General features: G+C 41.6%; 1 long non-coding RNA gene across 1 annotated transcript; it reads left to right on the forward strand.

Annotated features, from left to right (window-relative positions):
• The first annotated feature begins 1,469 nt into the window (after positions 1-1,469).
• LOC138433526 (uncharacterized) lies at positions 1,470-6,715 on the forward strand. Its single transcript, XR_011254341.1, has 2 exons — positions 1,470-4,343; positions 4,973-6,715. It is a non-coding gene; the product is annotated as an uncharacterized lncRNA (long non-coding RNA).
• Positions 6,716-19,430: the final 12,715 nt, after the last annotated feature.

The following is a 19,430-nucleotide window of genomic DNA, read 5'->3' on the forward strand; positions in this document are numbered from 1 at the left end:
CAAGTTTCTAGAACTTACTGTTGTAACAATGGTTCTTAAACCTTAGTGTGTACCAGAATTCTTTGGAGGGCTTATGAAAACCCCAGATTGCTGGTCCCCAGAGTTGCTGGTTCCATTGGTTGGGGGTAGGGTACTAGAATCTACATTTCTAACAAGTTCCCACATGATGTTGATATTGCCAACCCAGGGATCATGCGGAGTTACTGCTCTATAGCTGACAAATAGCAGCAGGCAGGCCCAGGAGGACCCACACTGGCTGTTACTCAGACAGCATCAACCTGAAATTATCACTACTGTCAGCCCCTAAAAGTATTACAGAATAACACTTGTGTCAGTTACTGATTTTACTCACTCTTAACTCCAGATTATCCCTTTTTGCTTCTTCTGTGAAAATGAATCTGGGCCCTCTAAATAATTTTCTCTTGTCAAGTGGAACAATGTTAAGCTTTGTCAATAGGGGGCGCTGGAGAGCCGTTGCAGGAGAAAGATTTTGCTTTTCGCTTCCGCTGAAGTGGGCTCCGCTACAATGGCATCCCACTCCAGTACTCTAGCCTGGAAACTCATGGATGGAGGAGCCTGGTAGGCTGCAGGGGGTCGCTAAGAGTCGGACACGACTGATCGACTTCCCTTTCACTTTTCACTTTCATGCACTGGAGAAGGAAATGGCAACCCACTCCAGTGTTCTTGCCTGGAGAATCCCAGGGATGGCGGAGCCCAATGGGCTGCCATCTGTGGGGTCGCACAGAGTCGGACACGACTGAAGCGACTTAGCAGCAGCAGCAGTGGTTCAGAGTCGGACATGCCTGAAGTGACTTAGCAGCAGTGGTTCAGATGGTTAAGTATCCGCCCGCGATGTAGGCAACGTTGGTTCAATCCCTGGGTTGGGAAAATAGCCTGGAGGGGGATCCCCCCCCCTCTGCCTCCTGGTGGGGCTGCGTATGGTAAAGTCTCCCCGCTGTGGGTGTTCCTTACCTCTATCTTCTTTAAAATTCTCTTTACTCCTTAGCAGCCTTCCTTGTGTTTTATTTACAAAATGTTATCCCTTGCTGATGTTTTATTTATAAAATATTATCATTGTTTCAGTAATTATTGTTTATATGTGTTATATCTTTATCTTACACATTTTTATTTTACATACTTTAAATATATGCTTTATATAAATATATTTAAATATACGTTATATACTTATTTACAGCCATTTTGGTACATTTTCTATTTATTCTTTATTAAATTTCTATAAATATAATTATTTTAAAAAATAATTATATTGATTTTTTTAAGAATTTATAAAATTCTTTATATCAAACTTTTCTTGTTCATATTAGTCTGATTTTTCTTTCCTTATTGGACCCAGTGGATAGATACAACCAATGGATATATTAATACTATTCAACTGATTTATGCAAGATGAATTTGGGCAACTGTGGGGCTGCTTTTTTTCCTTTTTTTTTGCCTTTGTAATGTAAAGCATAGGGAATATAGTCAGTAATATTATAATAAATTCGTATGGTGACAGTAACTAGGTTTATTATGGTTATCATTTTTGCAATGTATATAAATATTGAATCACTATGTCATACACCTAAATCTAATACACTATTGTGTGTCAATTATACTTCAATTTATAAAAGTCAAAAACCCCACACTTTGACAAGTAAAAAGGGCCACAGCCCGCAATCTTATGATCTGTACCTTACCATCCTTTCTGTAACAGACTTTAAATGGATTCCCTAAGGATATCTTGAATATTCTCAATGTGACAGTAAAATTTTTCATGCAGGAGGAGAGGCTCAGTTTTTTGAATCAGGCTTTCAGGAAAATTTTTTTAATATAACTTGTCTTTTTTAACAGATCTATCATCTGTAAGTCCGAAGGTTGTATTGGAGGACTTTCTTAAAACTTCAAAGTGACCGTGATGAAACAATCTAAACAGGAAAAAAATATTCAACAGTGACGATGCTTATGTAAAAGGATCGTATTTATTTTACTGTTTGGGCTTCTATCTAGTGGTCTATAAATTTATAGAAATAAGTAACCTTCACTAAGTACCTACCATGTTTTAGGGATGTCAATTATCATTAAGAAAATTTTCCAAAACTGAGAAAGAGGCCAAAGGGCTCCTGCATATCCTTTCAGAGTTGTCTCAGCATTTTCTAGCCAACCCACCCAGCCACCAAGGGTTAGCTAGTTTCCAGGAGTGTGTATCTTTGTTTGACTTGCTATTTTCTCTTGATTAGGATATTTTATTGATAAACTTCAGAAGAGTAGATGTTAACTTGTAGAAATTGATAGACAATATTTCTCAACCTCAGCACCTTTGGGACTGGGGACCGGACATTTCTCTTTTGTTGGGGGCTGTCCTGTGCATTGAAGGATGTTAAGACCATCCCTGCTCGCTCCCCACTGGATGCCAGTAGCGCGTGCACACACACACAGCTATAACAACCAAAAATGTCTTCGCATGCATGCATGCTCAGTTGCTTGATCGTGTCCAACTCTTTGCGACCCCATGGACTATATAGCCCACCAGGCTTCTTTCAGACATTGCCAAACATCCCCTAGAAGGAGAAATTACCCCTAATTGAGAACAACTGCTGATTGTGAAGAAAATTAAATTTGTTCACTAGTGATGTGAATTATGTATCTGATAAAGAAGACAACCCCAGATGTTATAGTTTTATTGCTATGTACCTTAACCAGTTTTGTAGCTAAATTAGCCATCTTATTCAACCTTTTTCTTTAGCCACCACAAATACTTTGCTCTCTCCAATGTTCTTTAAACCATTTTGTCTGTTCTCTCTCAGTCATATGTGACGTGACTCTTCTACACATGCTGACTTTATATTTGTATGAGAGTCATGTTTTTAACTTTTGGAAAGTATATCTTTACAGTTTACCTTACATATATTACTTTATTTAATCTTCATAGCAACTATGTAAATCTGAGGCTTTGAAAGATAGCATAACTACCCAGTCACCGTGTAACATTTTTTGGAACCAGATTTGGAGCCCAAGACTTCATGACCCTGAATGGTGAACCACTGTGCTACCGTGTATTACAGGGCTAGTCCTGAAACTCTGTGACCCAGCTTGCTGTTGTCGCTGCACTTAGCTTGCAGCTAGACCTCCACAGCTCTTGGCCACCTAATCTATACACTATGAAAGGGCTCCATAGGATGACAGACAGTAACCATGTATGAAAAACACATGTGATAATAAAAGGAGCCATCACTTGTAGAGTGCTTACCATGTGCCAGGCATCATTCTAAACTTCCTGTGTATATTATCTTATTTAAACCCAGTGGAAAATTCTGTTGTTTTCCAGATGAAGAAACTGGGGCACAAGGAGGTAAACTAACTTGCTGAAGGCCATACAAGTTGTGGCAGAGCTAAATCCAAGTTTGGTTTGCAATTTCATGCTGTTAACCACTACACTCTACCATAATAACAGGAATGCTTGACTACACAATTGGTGGGACTGGAATGAGGGGCTTAAAGAGTAAGACTTCACTGAAGATGTCACTCTAATGGCAGAGAGTGAAGAGAAACTAAAGAGCCTCTTGATGGAGGTTAGAGAGGAGAGTGAAAATGCTGGCTTAAAACTCAACAAACAGAAAACTAAGATCATGGCATGTTGTCCCATCACTTCATGGCAAATAGAAGGGGGGAAGTAGAAACAGTTACAGATCTTATTTTCTTGGGCTCCAAAATCACTGCAGATAGTGACTGCAGCCATGAAATTAAAAGATGCTTGTTCCTTGGAAGGAGAGCTATGACAAGCCTAGGAGAGCTGTAGAGGTATAGGTCTATACCTTTAGACAGAGTATATAAAAAGCAGAGACATCACTTTGTTGACGAAGGTCCATATAATCAAAGCTATGGTTTTTTTCCAGTAGTCATGTATGGACGTGAGAGTTAGACCATAAAGATGGCTGAACACCTATGAATTGATGCTTTTAAACTGTGGTCCTGGAGAAGACTCTTGAGAGTCCCTTAAACTGCAAGATCAAACCAGTCAATCCTAAAGGAAATCAATCCTGAATATTCACTGGAGGGTCTGATGCTGAAGCTCCAGTACTTTGCCCACCTGATGCGAAGAACTGACTCATTTGAAAAGACCATGATGCTGGGAAAGATCGAAAGCAAGAGAAGGGGATAACAGAGAATGAGAGGGTTAGATAACATCACCAACTCAATGAACATGAATTCAACCAAATTCCAGAAGATAGTGAAGGAGAGAGGAGCCTGGTGTGCTGCAGTCCATGGGGTCACAAAGAGTCAGACATGACTGACTGAACAACAACAATGAGTGCCTGAGTATCCTGTAAGCCAGGATATGTAGGGTATGTAAGAGGAGAAAACCTCCAGATTTCTATTATGATGTGGTCCTTACTGAAGCAAAGGTTGTACAGAGCTTAGAAAAGGAGCTATTATCACTTTGACAATACTGAATGGAAGACATTTTGCTTAGCTATACAGCTGCTAAAAATAACAGATTTATTTGATGAGAGATGATATGTATTTTTGATAATCTCAGGTATTTTTATTATGTATTGCTTTTAATAAGCCATAAACAACATGGAAATGTAATTGCATACTTGTATGGTATAAGAGGAGTTAGAGGTTTGAGGCCATTAATAATAGAGATGATGTTTACCTCTTGAAAATTATTTATTTAACTCAAACACATATAGGCACACAAAGTATATCTTATCTTTCATGCCACCTATCCTTCCACACCCATGAAAGTTAGGCCAAACTTAAGAAATATTGCCCAACTAGACAACAAAGGAAAATAAGATGCCAGGATGCTCTTTGTGGCCACTCAAGTTGTCTAGTTTGGAGACAGATTTTTAATAAAACAAAAGTACACCTTCCTAGAAAATGGAATTTATTTTAGTACAAACTGTGAATTAGTTATCTTTTCTATTTCAATATATTCTCCTTTGCCTTTCTTTTTTCTTTCCAATAGGCTTGTAATAAAGTGGTTGCCCAAAAAAAAAGAAAACAACAACAAAAAAACAGTACTTAATAGTACAGATGTTCAAGCTGGTTTTAGAAAAGGCAGAGGAACCAGAGATCAAATTGCCAACATCCACTGGATCATGGAAAATGCAAGAGAGTTCCAGAAAAACATCTATTTCTGCTTTACTGACTATGCCAAAGCCTTTCACTGTGTGGATCACAATAAACTGAAAAATTCTGAAATGGATGGGAATACCAGACCACCTGACCTGCCTCTTGAGAAACCTATATGCAGGTCAGGAAGCAACAGTTAGAACTGGACATGGAACAATAGACTGGTTCCAACTAGGAAAAGGAGTACATCAAGGCTGTATATTGTCACCCTGCTTATTTAACTTATATGCAGAGTACATCATGAGAAACGCTGGGCTGGATGAAGCACAAGCTGGAATCGAGATAGCTGGGAGAAATATCAGTCGCCTCAGATATGCAGATGACACCACCCTTATGGCAGAAAGTGAAGAACTAAAAAGCCTCTTGATTGTCGGGAGCCAGCGTGAGGAATCCCTCCCCTGACAAGGTCATGCGGAAGGAAGCCTGACAAAACGCAAGGACGTGTTCGGCTTCAGGGATTCCCCCTGGAAACTCCTGAGCATCCACCCGCCAAGACCAGAATCTGCCTGCTTTACTATGTTATGCTTTCCACCTACTCTTCTGTCATTAACAGGGGACTGTCCCCCCACCACCTTTTTCTGGAAAAAAATTAGAGCTTTTAGATAATAAATCTCCTGGGCATAATACGAGTGTTTCAATCCAAAAACCCCTCTGATGGCTTTCTAGCCCACCTGCAGGACTCATATAGCTGCACATGTGATTGTTTGAGGCCTCCGGACTGCGGGAGGCACAGGAAGCTTAAAACATCCTAGGAATGTCGAGGCTTCCGAGGAGTCAAATCATTAGAATAGGACTGATTAAAGGTTTCATTTGTTGAGCCAATACTTGCTGCCAAATTTTCGTATCTTTTATTTTTAGGTATAGTTGGTATATAAAAAAAACCAGGTAGTAGACCTGGTATTAGCAACACTAGATCTTTGAGTTAAGTACTTTCTTTGTTATAACCCACTGCACCTTTGTTCTATAGGAATGTAACTCTTTTGTACTTTGAGGGTGATGCAGAGTAAAGAGAAAACACTTCCAGGGTAAAGGAGTTTTCTGGACAATTATCCAGGAAGAGAGCCATAAAAATGTTAACAAGCTTCTTGGCCAGAAGATAATGTAAACCACCTGAGACCTTTTGTATATGGGAGGGTATGCAAAAAGAAAGCCTTGTCTCAATGAGGGTCAGGATTGCTGCCCCTGCATAATTCTATTTCTTTATGTACAACTTGGGGTATATAAGCTGATTTTGAAAAATAGTATTTGGAGTCTTGCACTGATGCTGGGCTTCCCCATGTCGTTCTTTTCTTTTTCCGGCTGAATTCCCATCTGGAGCAAGGAGGCTCATCATGTCTACTTTTTTGTCCCAGCTTCTAAGATCCGTAAGAGAGAAAGCCCAAAGTGGGGCACTCTCCGATATTCAAACGGACGCCGGCGGCCTAACGTAGATGGTGCAAGTTCCTTTTCTGGAGCTTTATTGGTTTTCCACATAACCCAAGTTAATCAGCCTCTTCTCTCCAGTTAATCTTCCTACTACACTATGTCTTCCTAATTTAATCTTATATTAATAAATAAATAAGTCTTTCCTCGCCAACACCGTCCCTGCTTCGAATTCCCTGGATCCACCGGGGCTGGACCCCGGCACTTGATGAAAGTGAAAGAGGAGAGTGAAAAAGTTGGCTTAAAGCTCAACATTCAGAAAATGAAGATCGTGGCATCTGGTCCCATCACTTCATGGGAAACAGATGGGGAAACAGGGGAAACAGATGGGAAAACAGTGGAAACAGTGTCAGACTTTATTTTGGGGGGCTCCAAAATCACTGCAGATGGTGATTGCAGCCATGAAATTAAAAGATGCTTACTCCTTGGAAGGAAAGTTATGACCTACCTAGATAGCATATTCAAAAACAGAGACATTACTTTGCCAACAAAGGTCTGTCTAGTCAAGACTATGGTTTTTCCTGTGGTCATGTATGGATGTGAGAGTTGGACTGTGAAGAAGGCTGAGTGCCGAAGAATTGATGCTTTTGAACTGTGTTGTTGGAGAAGACTCTTGAGAGTCCCTTGGACTGTAAGGAGATCCAACCAGTCCATCCTAAAGGAGATCAGCCCTGGGTGTTCTTTGCAAGGACTGATGTTGAAGCTGAAACTCCAGTACTTTGGTCACCTCATGCAGAGAGTTGACTCATTGGAAAACACTCTAATGCTGGGAGGGATTGGGGGCAGGAGCAGAAGGGGACGACAGAGGATGAGATGGCTGGATGGCATCACCGACTCAATGAACATAAGTTTAAGTAAACTCTGGGAGTTGGTGATGGCCAGTGAGGCCTGGTGTGCTGCGATTCATAGGGTCGCAAAGAGTCAGACACGACTGAGCAATTGAACTGAAGTAGGGTACTATAAGTCTGGGTCTGCAATTATTGGGTCCTCTGTATTTTGGGAGCCCCAATCTACCATCAGATGAAAGTTAAGTTGAGGGCATAGCCTGTGGAGAAAGTAGCATCAGTGGTTGGTGAGACTGGAAAAGGAAGCAGCCAAGTGAAAAGCACATAGGACTGGTGGAGGAAAATTGGGTTCTCTTTCTGGCTCTAATGCTTGGCTGTGGGCACACCATTTAACATCTCTGAGCTCAAGGAAGCTAAATCTCCCTCAAAACTGAAATGACTAATACTGACCTCATGGCATTTGGTTAAAAATGTTATGAATATAAAGTACTTAGTCAAATGCCTGGCACTTGGTGGGTGTTCACTATTATTAGCTCTATCTTTCAGATTCCATCCTACAAACCTAAAGGTTATTCTTAAGATCAAATAAAATGTTATGAAATCATCCAAGAAACTCTAAAGGAATCTGCAAATGTTAAAGATATTAAGGACTTAGTAAGACAGACCTAAGTCAATCATCACAGTTAGAGGTGAGTCACATATACCCCTTGAGGTTTTAAAAATTCTTATTTTTCACCTTCAAGCCTTCCCATTTTAATCATTTTTACCCTATACAAAATGAACAGGGATGTTGAAACATATGGTATATTTGCTCTAGGACCTAAAGCACTGTGTAAGGATGGTCTTCAGCCTTTGGAACAATAGATATCCCACCTATAATGGTCCCCCTCCTCCCACTCAAAAACAGCTTCATCCCAGCTGCAAAATTGTATAATACCACGTCAGCCTTGTTCTCTTGGATTGCTTGATCTGGGGAAAACCAGCAAACAAATTGTGAAAAGACTCAAGCAGTCCTGTGCAAAAAACCTCTGTGGCAAAATAACAGGACCACCTACCAGTAGCCAGAGACAGACCGCCAGCCATGTAACTGAGCCACCTTGGAAGTGGGTCCCCCAACCCCAGTCAAGCCTCTAGATGACTGAAACCCAGCTGACACCGTGATTTCAATTTCACGAGAGATGCTGCGGCAGAACCACCAGTTAGGCCACCTCCACCAAATCCTGATCCACAGGAAACTGTACAGGGTAAGTGTGTTTTAAACTGCTAAGATTTGAGTTGGTTAATTTGACGTGCAGCATTAGATAAAAATTCACAACTGACTCCAACTGTTGGCTGAGACTGATCTAGTTACATTTCTGCTGCTTCTGATCAAAGAAACTTTGTGTAAAACACCTTCTGTACCAGAATCACTTGGGACAGGTCACGAACATCTACAGTTTTTTAAACCTCTACAGATAACCTTATGTGCAGTCCAGTTTAAAATGTCTGTTTCATTTGGAAGTAGATATATTTAACATGTAATTATACTGCACTGGATTCAAATTACCTAAACTCCTTTCTTCCCTCCATGATGCATTTTGAGGGTTAGGACCAGTTTTTAGGCCAATGGAAGCTCAGGTAAATTGCTCCAACATTAAGAAAATCTGAGGTTTTTTCCTCTCCTCTATATCTAATGTAGAAATGAGTGGAAAAGACTCACCTTCACTGCTTTCTGCTTGAATTTCCATTTTAGCTTCACCATTCCAGGCTAAGACCAAAGGCAGCTTCTTTGAAATATTCCTCCTGGCCATGAGACAGCGGCTTCCATCACATCCTGGGGTCACCTTTGCCCCTGACTCAGACATATTAACTCTTTCCTGCAATATTTAATAAATATTTGTCAAGGATGTATGAAAATTCCATTTAAACCAAAGAACATGAGGGCTGTGATGAGATGTTGACTTCTCTCACTCATAGATGCAGACCAAAGATGCTGCATTTCCAAACCTGAAACTCAAAAGCAGGAGTAAATAAGTAGTTGGAGATCTCTTTCTCCCCCTGTCTCCCTATCTTTGCATCACGAACATGCAAACAACCTCTTCTAGCAGCCATACACACCAGCAAATTAGTTAAAAAAGAAAATCTCAATAGGGAATCTGGATTACAAAGATCTTGGCCCAATTGATTATGGAGTCACCCATCTACCTGATATCCTAATATCCTAGTAATTATCCTCACTTCCTCTCTCACCTTGCTTCGCTCACGGAAATAACTCCCCAGCTCCTATTCATTTTATTTTGGAAATCTCATATTCAGACCTTCACCCCCATCCTGACAGTCGCAGCTTTTGTTCAGAAAACCTTCATAGCCTGCCTAGGCTATTACTACAGCCCTTTAAGGGGGACCTTGACAACAACCTTCCTTCTCTTTTGTTTACTCTGCATCTCACTGCCAGAGTTATCTTTCAAAACTGTAGATTGTATCATGCCATTCCCTTGATTAAAAACATGCCATTGACATCCTGTACTCCCCAATATGCTGCACTGGGGAGGGCTCGTCACTTCTGTGGTATTCCTGCCAAAAAGGCAAAGCCTCAATCTAAACGTGGGTTAAGCCCAGTTGAGGGGCATTTCATAAAACAAATGATGAGTACTTTTCCAAAGTGTCAAGATCATGTGAAGAAAAGAAAGATTGAGGAGCTGTGACAGACTGGAGAAGACATGGTGAGTAAACATAATGCCACATCCTGGGTTGGATTCTGGACCAGTGGAAGGACAGTAGTGGAAAAACTGGTGATATGCATCTAAATTCTGTAGCTAATGATACTGTACCAATTTCTTAGTTTTGATCATTGTAGTATGGTTAAGCAAGATGTTCATATGCAAGGAAGTTGGATAGAGGGAATATGATAACTCTCTGTACCACTCCAGTAACTTTTGCAAAGTAAAAACTTATTTCAGAAAGTAGATGGAAAAGAGACCAGCAAGAAAAATTAACTATGTTAATAGTTTTTTTGTTTTTTTTAGTATAGCAGACATATAACATTGTATTAGTTTCAGGTGTACAATATAATGACTCTCAGTATTTATATGTATTGCAAAATGCTCACAAAAAATTTAGTTAACATACTATTACAACAAATTCCAGTCCACCATATAGGCTTACTAGAGAAGGTGAGAGGGATAGGTGGAAAGAAGAAAGGGGAAAAGAAGGAGACACAGAAAATGAATGTGTGTTTGGCAGGCAGGTCCCTGGGGTGAGATGTGAGTTTATAAGATCTCCTACTAGTTCCTCGTGTACACATAGAGTATGAACACCCCACAATACTGGATGTGGCTCACTCTTTAGAAAATACAGCCCCTAGATGCAAGCCAGTTGCTTCATCTGGTCCTCAGCTGCGGAAACAGTGATCTGTTTCAATAGTAGAGGGAAAAATGACTGTGGTCTTGAATGTGGCAGAGACTCTCCCAATTTCCATCTGCCCCTCTTTCTTTAGAAATAAAAATCCTGGTTTTCAGGCTGGAGCATTGTCACCCAGCTAAAAGAAATTTAGGAGATTATTTATTTGGGGAAAGAGTATAATGTGGCAGTGAAAACCAGGGCTTGGTGTCCATCACATAGAGCAAAATCAAATATAGCTGTATGACCTCAAGCAAGTTATTATCTATGTTGAGGCTTAGTCACCTTGTCTATGAGATAAATATAATGATAATCCTACTTTATAAATTTGCTGTGAAGATTAAATTTTTAACCCATGCAAATGCTTTAGATTTAGTATAGTAATCTGGCCCAAGATATGTGTTCATTAAATATTATTATTTTTATTTATTATTTAAATCTCAGTTATTTAGAGAAAATATCTAAAATTTATTGTGGTGGAAAGTTAGTGACAAGACATTCATGTATATCTCTAGTTGAATGCACCATTAATCTAGTAGTGCCTCCTAGACTATACTCCTTCAGGACAGTCTCTATATTCTACCCACCAAATCACTGGATCTCTCCAGGTTCCTAAAATAAGGAATCTATCCTCCACTCTAGTGACCAGAGAAGGGGAGTCGGAAGGGAAAGTGAATCTCTTTGCCTAAATGCTAATGTGAGTTCCATCCACCATCAAAAGATCACTTCACCTCATGCACTTTTCATCTTTCCTCTTCCTTCTTTTCATCTATATATAATTGATACTCCCAGTTGAATAGTCCTAATTCCTAAGATTGTATAAATAAGCTTTTTTTTAACAGCTGAAAGTTATAATAAAACTTCAGAATTCTTATCTATCTGCACATGTATACCACATCTCCTTTATCCATTCATCCACTGAAGAATACTTAGGTGGTTTCTATATCTTGGCTATTGTGAATATTGCTGCTATGAACATGGAAGTGCAGGTATCTCTTTGATACTGTTTTCATTACCTTTGGTGGGGTGTGAGCAAGTATTTCAACCATATTATGTGAATTAGGATATCAGCAAGTAAATTTCTAATGAGAAGATTTTGTGATTGTAAAAAAAATATCATTTAACAGATCATGACCATTAAACTTCTTATGCTTATTTTATCATTTAATATTTTCATATGGAAACACATATAATGGTGGAGGTGGGTACCATAATCTTTCAGTACTTAGAGTCTCTAGCAGTCCTTATCCAGGCTACCGAAAGAAACTATAGGCTAAGAAAGCATGCTTGTGGGACAGCAGTATTGGGAGAAAGAGAAACCCACTTTAAAAAAAATAAATTTCTATTAGTAATATCTTTGTAACTCTAGCTACAACCTTTGCCTTCCACTTTGATTCTTTTATTCATCCCCTATATTTGATTTAGTCTTTTCTTCCTTTGAAAATAATATTTAGATTTTAGTCTCTTCTCTTCACTATTACCGTGTAGGATAAATCTTTATCATGCCATTTTAGGATTATTTCAACAATTTCCTTTTCTGGTCTTTCTCACAATAGTTTAGCTGCTGGCTCTTATCTGATTAATTGTTCTATAATTCCACTTTTACCATATCGCTCTACTGCCTCAGAATCTAAAATAAATCACCACTGCCTAGTGACTCATTCAATCTCTTCTCTCTGACTTTGAAAGGTTCTAATAATTTTATAGCACCTGAATTAACAAAATTTGTTTCCCTCTGTTTCTTAAAATGGATTATAATCAGACTGGTCTTTGCTTTCCTTTCCACCTTGCTCATGTTGTTATTCTCCAACTATGCCAAAGATTGTTATGCTTTCATGTCCAGAAGTGTTTTTTACCTTTTCGAGCATCACTCAGAATTTCCTTTGGGAATCATCAAGCTTTTACCTTTGGCCCATAGGTTTGCATGTGGGTGGACATGTGACCCAAGCGTGGCCATTCAGAAGACCATGATCCTTTGGTCACGGCAATCAATGCAATAAAGAACACATGAGCCCAGCTGGTCCAACTTGAGCCTTACCTGAACCTTCACTAGGAACTTTTAGAAAAATTAGTGCTTGAGAAAGCCAGGAAATAGCAACTAACATATTCCTGATGACACAATTGAGCTTCTAGATCTACCTATGCCTGATCTCTTTGGTAATAAGAAACAATAAATCTTTTTTTTTTTTTTTTGACTGAAACCAGTTTGAATTGGTTTGTAAAGAGTACTCCCACCTCTTTGCCTCTTCAAGTTATACTTATACTTTAAGATCTAGCTCTCATGTTACTTGCAAGCTGTTCTTCCCTTTCCTTAACTCCCATTGTACCTTACTTAATCTAGGAAATGGCATCCCACTCCAATATTCTTGCCCGGACAGAGGAGCCTGGAGGGTTGCAGTCTGTGGGGTTGCAAAGAGTCAGACACGACTTAGCAACTTAATGAACAGCAACAAATCCATTTGTTTAACACTAAATCATCTCAACTGTTTAATATTTTCTAGTTTTACTTCCTCACTGGACCATAACCTTGAACGCTTGGAGCATAAATTACATTTCTCTTGTGTTCACAACACTTAAGAATGTTTTATACTTAAGATGCAAAACTGATAAATTTTCGGATATGTTATTTTTCTTTAGGATGCCAGTGGTTAGAATTTCAAGAATAAATGAAAACTGGGCAAATTGTTGCTAATCAGGGCCTAGCTCTTTTGGTAATTTTGTTCTCACCTTACTGATTTAAAAACAAATATGGTAAGAAAGAAAGGGAAATGATATCAGTGACTGGGTTATGGAGTCACATTTTGCACCACCTCCTGAAGATATATTTTGGGGTCTCTAGAAGGGCCTGATGACAGTTCCCTGTTTTAAAATGCAGGCTTCATTATTATTCAGGTATGGTGAAACCAAGAGTTCAGAGGACAGCTATCATTGACAGGATGGCTTTTTACTTACAGTTTTCAAGAGGAAGGGCACATTTCACCACACAGGACCATGAGGGGAAGCACTAGGACCAATCGTGAGATGGAGGGGTTGGGGGAGCAGGGGCACAAGGCTTTATTGTGGTTTTCACAGGAAAGGCAAGGCAGGGTAAGCAATCTTAGGACTAGCTAGTTTGAATAATTTTGGCAGGCTCTGCTGTGTAGGGACTGTCGTCAGTCATCTGGTACATGTAGCTGGGTTGATTAGGACAGGGGAATATTGACTTACTGTGTGACAGTTTGATAAAGAAGGTGGTTTAAAACAGAAACAGACTCATAGACTTAGAGAACAAACTTTTGGTTACTAAGGGGGAAGAGTTGGGGGGAGGGAGACTTAGGGAGTTTGGGATTGACATGTACATACTGCTATATTTAAAGTAAATAACCATCAAGAACCTACTATATTAAAAGAAAAAATGGAGAAGTGTCGAGAGAATGATGTAGATGAGATGAGATTGGCCATGTGTTGATAATTCTTGAAGCTAATTGATGGATTCATGGGGAATTATTACACTGTGTGTATTATTTTGCATGTTTGAAATTTTCCATAATAAAAAAGTTTTTTTAAAAAGGTGGTTGAAGGAGCTAAATGGGTTCTGGATTGGTCAATTTGTATATGCAAGGTTCAGGAGAGTTGTTAGTATTGGATGATTAGCTAGCCTTGAAATGGGCAGCATTAAGAACATAGAATATAAGGGGTGGGCGAGGACCTGCTACACCCTAGAGGGTCAGTGCGTCAGGGGCCACTGCTGGGATCTCCCACCTTGAGATCCGCTGACCTGAATTCTTGAGGTGAGCCTCTCTCATGGAGCCCTTTGAGGATTCCTGCCCCTCTTTTTTTTTATTATGCTTATGTAACAAATAAAAAATGTCATTCCAATTGTATTTTACAAATTGCAGAATTGAAGATACAGAGGAATGTCACCCAGTGAGCTAGGCATAGACTCCAAATGCCTTGATTCCCATTCTTTTGCTCTGGAGGTGTGTGCCTACTTTGTTTAGTAGCTAAGTCATGTCTGACATTTTTGTGACCCCATGTACTGTAGCCCACCAGGCTTCTCTTTCCATGGGATTTCTCAGGCAAGAATACTGGAGTGGGTTGTCATTTCCTTCTCCAGGGGATCTTCCTGACCCAGGGATGGAACCTGCATCTCCTGCATCGGCAGGTAGAGTCTTCATCATTGAGCCAGCAGGGAAGTCCCTGTGCCTACACTGGGTGGTAGAGGTTAAGATGCTAAGTCATGTCTGACTTTTGTGACCACACAGACTGTAGCCTACCAGTCCTCTCTGTCCATGAGATAAGACAAAGTAGAGGCAAATAGTAAGCACAGTTTCTTTTCTGTTACTTATGCCATAAAATCCTTCCCAGTTGGAAAAGCTGTCCTGGTCAATACTGCTATGACTATACCAGTAAGTCTGACTAATTCTGGATGGAGTTAGAGTGTCCATTTGACCCTTGTATAATGATGTACTCTCCAAGGTAGGCTTCAATCAGTAAAAAGGGGGAAAATTGGACCACCATCTGCCTGTATTTTGTCTTACTGCTCAATTGTTCTAAACCCAAGCGGGAAAGAGGAGAATGTACTAACTGTATTGCCATTAATTACTTTCTCCAGTTTTCCACATTACCTTAAGACCCTCGTAGGCCTCAGATATTATCTCTAGATCATTCTCTTTCTTTTAACTATTCAACTTCAAAATACTGTTGTAGATGGTTTATTAAAGTCATTTAGTTGACTATACACATACAAGTTTGTTAAGTAAAATGAATGATACTGTATTTTTTTGTGACAACATAATAAAAAAGTATATCTTGACAGAAAATCCAGCCAGTCATCAGTTTTTTAAATAAAGTTTTATTGGAACACAGTCAGACCTATTCCTTTACATGTCCTATGTAGTTGACTGGATGCTGTAACAGTGGAGTTGAGTAACAGTGAACGACTATGACCAGGGGCCAGTGCCCCCGTAAATATTTTCAAAGCTGAAAATACTTACTATGTGATTCCACAGAAGTTTGTTGACATTGTTATGCCCAGAGTCCGAGTCCCCAAAACTGAGAGAATAAGACGTCCACAGCAATGCAAAAGCACGAAGAGGTTTTATTTCTAGCTTGAGCTAGGGTTCCCGCCACATCCAACGCAGTGGAGTGGAGCAAGGAGCCCCAAGCCCAGATTTACAGCAGTATTTATAGGTTTTAGAACAGAGAGTTGGCAAGGGCTGATTGGCTGCAGGAGTTTCCTAGTATTTACTAATTGGCTAATCTTTATTGGCTGCAGCAGTTTCCTGGTATTTACTAATTGGCTATTGGCTGCAGGGGGATGTCTTTTACGTCCTGATAAACTCAAACCAGGTTACGGGGAGTATGCTGATTAGACAAGTCCTGGCGTCCGCGGGGATGACCTCACTGGGCAATGACTCAGCCTTTCCCATGAGTCCTACCTTAGTCCCTAAAGCCTACCATGACGTTTGTTAGGTCCCAACATTACCCCCTGTCCTTTGATCATGGAGAGGAATCCTCTTCATTCTGAGACATTGCCTGATATTGTTGTCTCAGCATCATCACTTGAACCATACTGATATGTTCTTTTTACAAAGGTCCAAGGTCAAAGAATAAATCTGGCCACCAAGTATTGGGGGGATTCCAGTAGTCGAATTGAGTACCTCATGGGTTAGTCCATTACGAAGTGTCCAGGTGACCTTAGCAGGTTGATGTGGGTTAGCACCAGCAGTTCCGGAGTGGAGAAGGAGGGCCACCAACAGGAGAGTCCGGGGGATTCGTCTGGGGCCAGCTGGCAGACGAGCTTCATTTTTAAGGGGTTGGTGGGATGCAGTGCCGCCTTCCATTCTTTTGGGGCCTTTTCTTGTTCCTCTGGGGTGGCACGATGCACGAGGTTGCAGTGCACCCAGGGTCCAATTCCGTCCACCTTTAGGGCAGTGGGGGTGGTAAGGAGAACAACATAGGGGCCCTTCCATCTTGGCTCTAAGGTTTTTGACTGGTGTCTCTTAACCCAGACCCAATCCCCCGGGCCCATATCATGGGACGGGATTGTTCCTTTACTCTGGCCCTCATGAACTTCTCGTATCAGTGACCAGATATGTTTACGCACTTTACTTAAAGCCAGCATCTCTTGTTGGAACGTGCGTAGCAAGAGAGATTGTTTAGTCTTTCCCTCAAACACTGAACAAATGGGGGGTGGACTTCCATATACAATTTCAAAGGGAGTCAAACCTAGTTTATAGGGGGTATTGCACGCCTGAAAAAGCGCAAAGGGAAGGAGGGTTACCCAGTCCCCACCAGTCTCTATTGCCAGCTTTGTTAAAGTTTCTTTTAGGGTCCGATTCATTCTTTCTACTTGTCCTGAGCTCTGGAGACTGTACTCGCAATGTAGCTTCCATTTGGTCCCCAGGGCTGAGACCAGTCCTTTAACAATTTTGCTCACAAATGCAGGTCCATTATCAGAGCCAATAGATGCCGGCAGACCAAACCTAGGTATTGTCTCTTCTAGGAGCTTCTTAGCCACTATTATTGCTGTCTCCTTTTTAGTGGGGTAAGCTTCTACCCACCCAGAAAATGTATCAACCAAAACTAACAGGTAACGATAGCCATATTTGCCTGGCCTTACCTCTGTAAAATCTATCTCCCAGTGCTGTCCCAGCCTTTCCCCCGGTATCTTACACCCGTATGCTGTCCTTTTCCCGGTCTCATCATCTGACAGGCCTTGCAGGTGCAGACTATGTCCTGTATGGTTTTCTTTTGCCGGGGAAACCGCAGCTGCGCTGCTTGTAGAAGCATCAAAGTCTTTTTCTCTCCCAAATGTGTGGTTTGATATAAGTGGGTACAGAGATGTCTGCCCAAGTTGGCAGGAAGAAACAGGTTGTCATCCTGGTCCCGATACCATCCGTCCTTGCCCGCAGGGCGGTTGGTGTTATCCTGCATCCAGCTTAAATCGGAGGGGGAGTATATGGGGCTTGTGGGGGGAGAGTTCCCATCCCCAGTGGTGGTAATCCTACAGCCAGCACATGAGCTTGGCAGTATCCAGCGGCCACCTCGAGGGCCGCTGCATCGGCAGCACAGTTGCCTCGGGCCCTGGCATCTTCTCCTTTCTGGTGTCCTGAGACATGTACTATGGATACCGCCCGGGGCAAGTGGACTGCTGCCAAGAGTCTGCGTATTTCAGGAAGGTTCTTAATCTCTTTTCCCTCTGCAGTCAAGAGCCCCCGTTCTTTATATATAGGGCCTTGAATATGCACGGTGCCGAGTGCATGCCGGCTGTCAGTGTAAATGATGAACTTTTTTCCTTTCGCCCTCTTTAGTGTTTGTATCACAGCCATCAATTCTGCTTTTTGGGTGGATGTTCCAGGGGGCAAAGCCTCAGCCCAGACCACCCTCCCAGCGTCATCTACTATGGCTGCCCCCGCGTTTCTCTGCCCATCCTTTCTATAACTGCTCCCATCTGTGAACCATATCAGCTCACTGTCCTTTAATGGTATGTCACTGAGGTCTCTTCATATGGCGGTTACCTCAGCCAATACTTCAACACAGTCATGGAGAGGCCCATCCTCCTCCAGGATGGGCAAGAGTGTAGCAGGATTTAGAAAACAAGGTGTCTGAAAGTGTGTCCGGGGAGCATCTAACAGCAGGGCTTGGTAATGGGTTAAGCGAGCGTTAGAAATCCACTTACCCGGTGGCTGTTTGAGGATCCGCTCTATGGCATGGGGAGTGTAGACCAGGAGGTGCTGTCCATAAGTCAACTTGTCAGCGTCATGGACAAGGAGAGCAGCGGCCGTGATGATAAGGAGACAGGGCGGCCATCCAGCAGCTACCGGGTCCAGCCGTTTAGAGAGGTATGCCACAGGCCGCCTCCAAGGTCCCCATTGCTGTGTCAGGCCTCCCTTTCCCACTGCCTGCTTTTCATCCACAAACAGTTGAAATGGTTTAGCTGGGTCAGGGAGAGCTAGGGCCGGGGCTTCTAGCAATGCCCGCCGGAGTTCCTGAAACACCTGCCTCATTGGCTCAGTCCAAGTCCAGTTCTTATTTTCTCTACTTCCTTCATATAGAGGCCGGGCCTTTTCAGCAAACCCCAGGATCCATAGCCTGCAGTACCCAACAGTCCCTAAGATCTCCCTCACTTGCCGAGGAGTCGTTGGCTTGGGGATCTGTAAAACAGTCTCTTTCATAGCCTGAGTCAACCATCTTTGCCCCTGTTTTATTTTGTACCCCAAGTAAATGACTTTCTGTTTAGCAATTTGGGCCTTCTTTGCACTCGCCCAGTACCCCCAATGTCCCCAAAGTCTGAAGGAGGTCGCCTGTGGCCTCTAGGCATGCCTCCTTGGTAGTAGCAGCCAGTATGAGGTCATCCACATATTGCAATAGGACAACGTCGGGGTGGCTAGTCCAGTACTCACAGAGGTCCTCGCCTAGAGCCTCATTGAACAACGTCGGCGAGTTTTTAAATCCCTGTGGAAGGCGAGTCCAGGTCAGCTGTCCTACAGTTTGACTGTCTTTGTCAGTCCATTTGAATGCGAAGATCTCTTGGCTCTGGGGGGCCAGAGGCAAACTGAAAAAGGCATCTTTTAAGTCCAAGATTGTATACCAGATGTAGTCTGGTGGCAAGCCACTCAGGAGGGTGTTTGGGTTAGGGACAGTGGGATGAATGTCACTCACCCGTTTGTTGACTTCACGAAGATCTTGGATGGGTCTAAAGTCCGTTCCCCCGGGCTTTTT

This window comes from Ovis canadensis, chromosome 2 (genome assembly GCF_042477335.2).
Source record: "Ovis canadensis isolate MfBH-ARS-UI-01 breed Bighorn chromosome 2, ARS-UI_OviCan_v2, whole genome shotgun sequence".
NCBI lineage: Eukaryota > Metazoa > Chordata > Mammalia > Artiodactyla > Bovidae > Ovis > Ovis canadensis.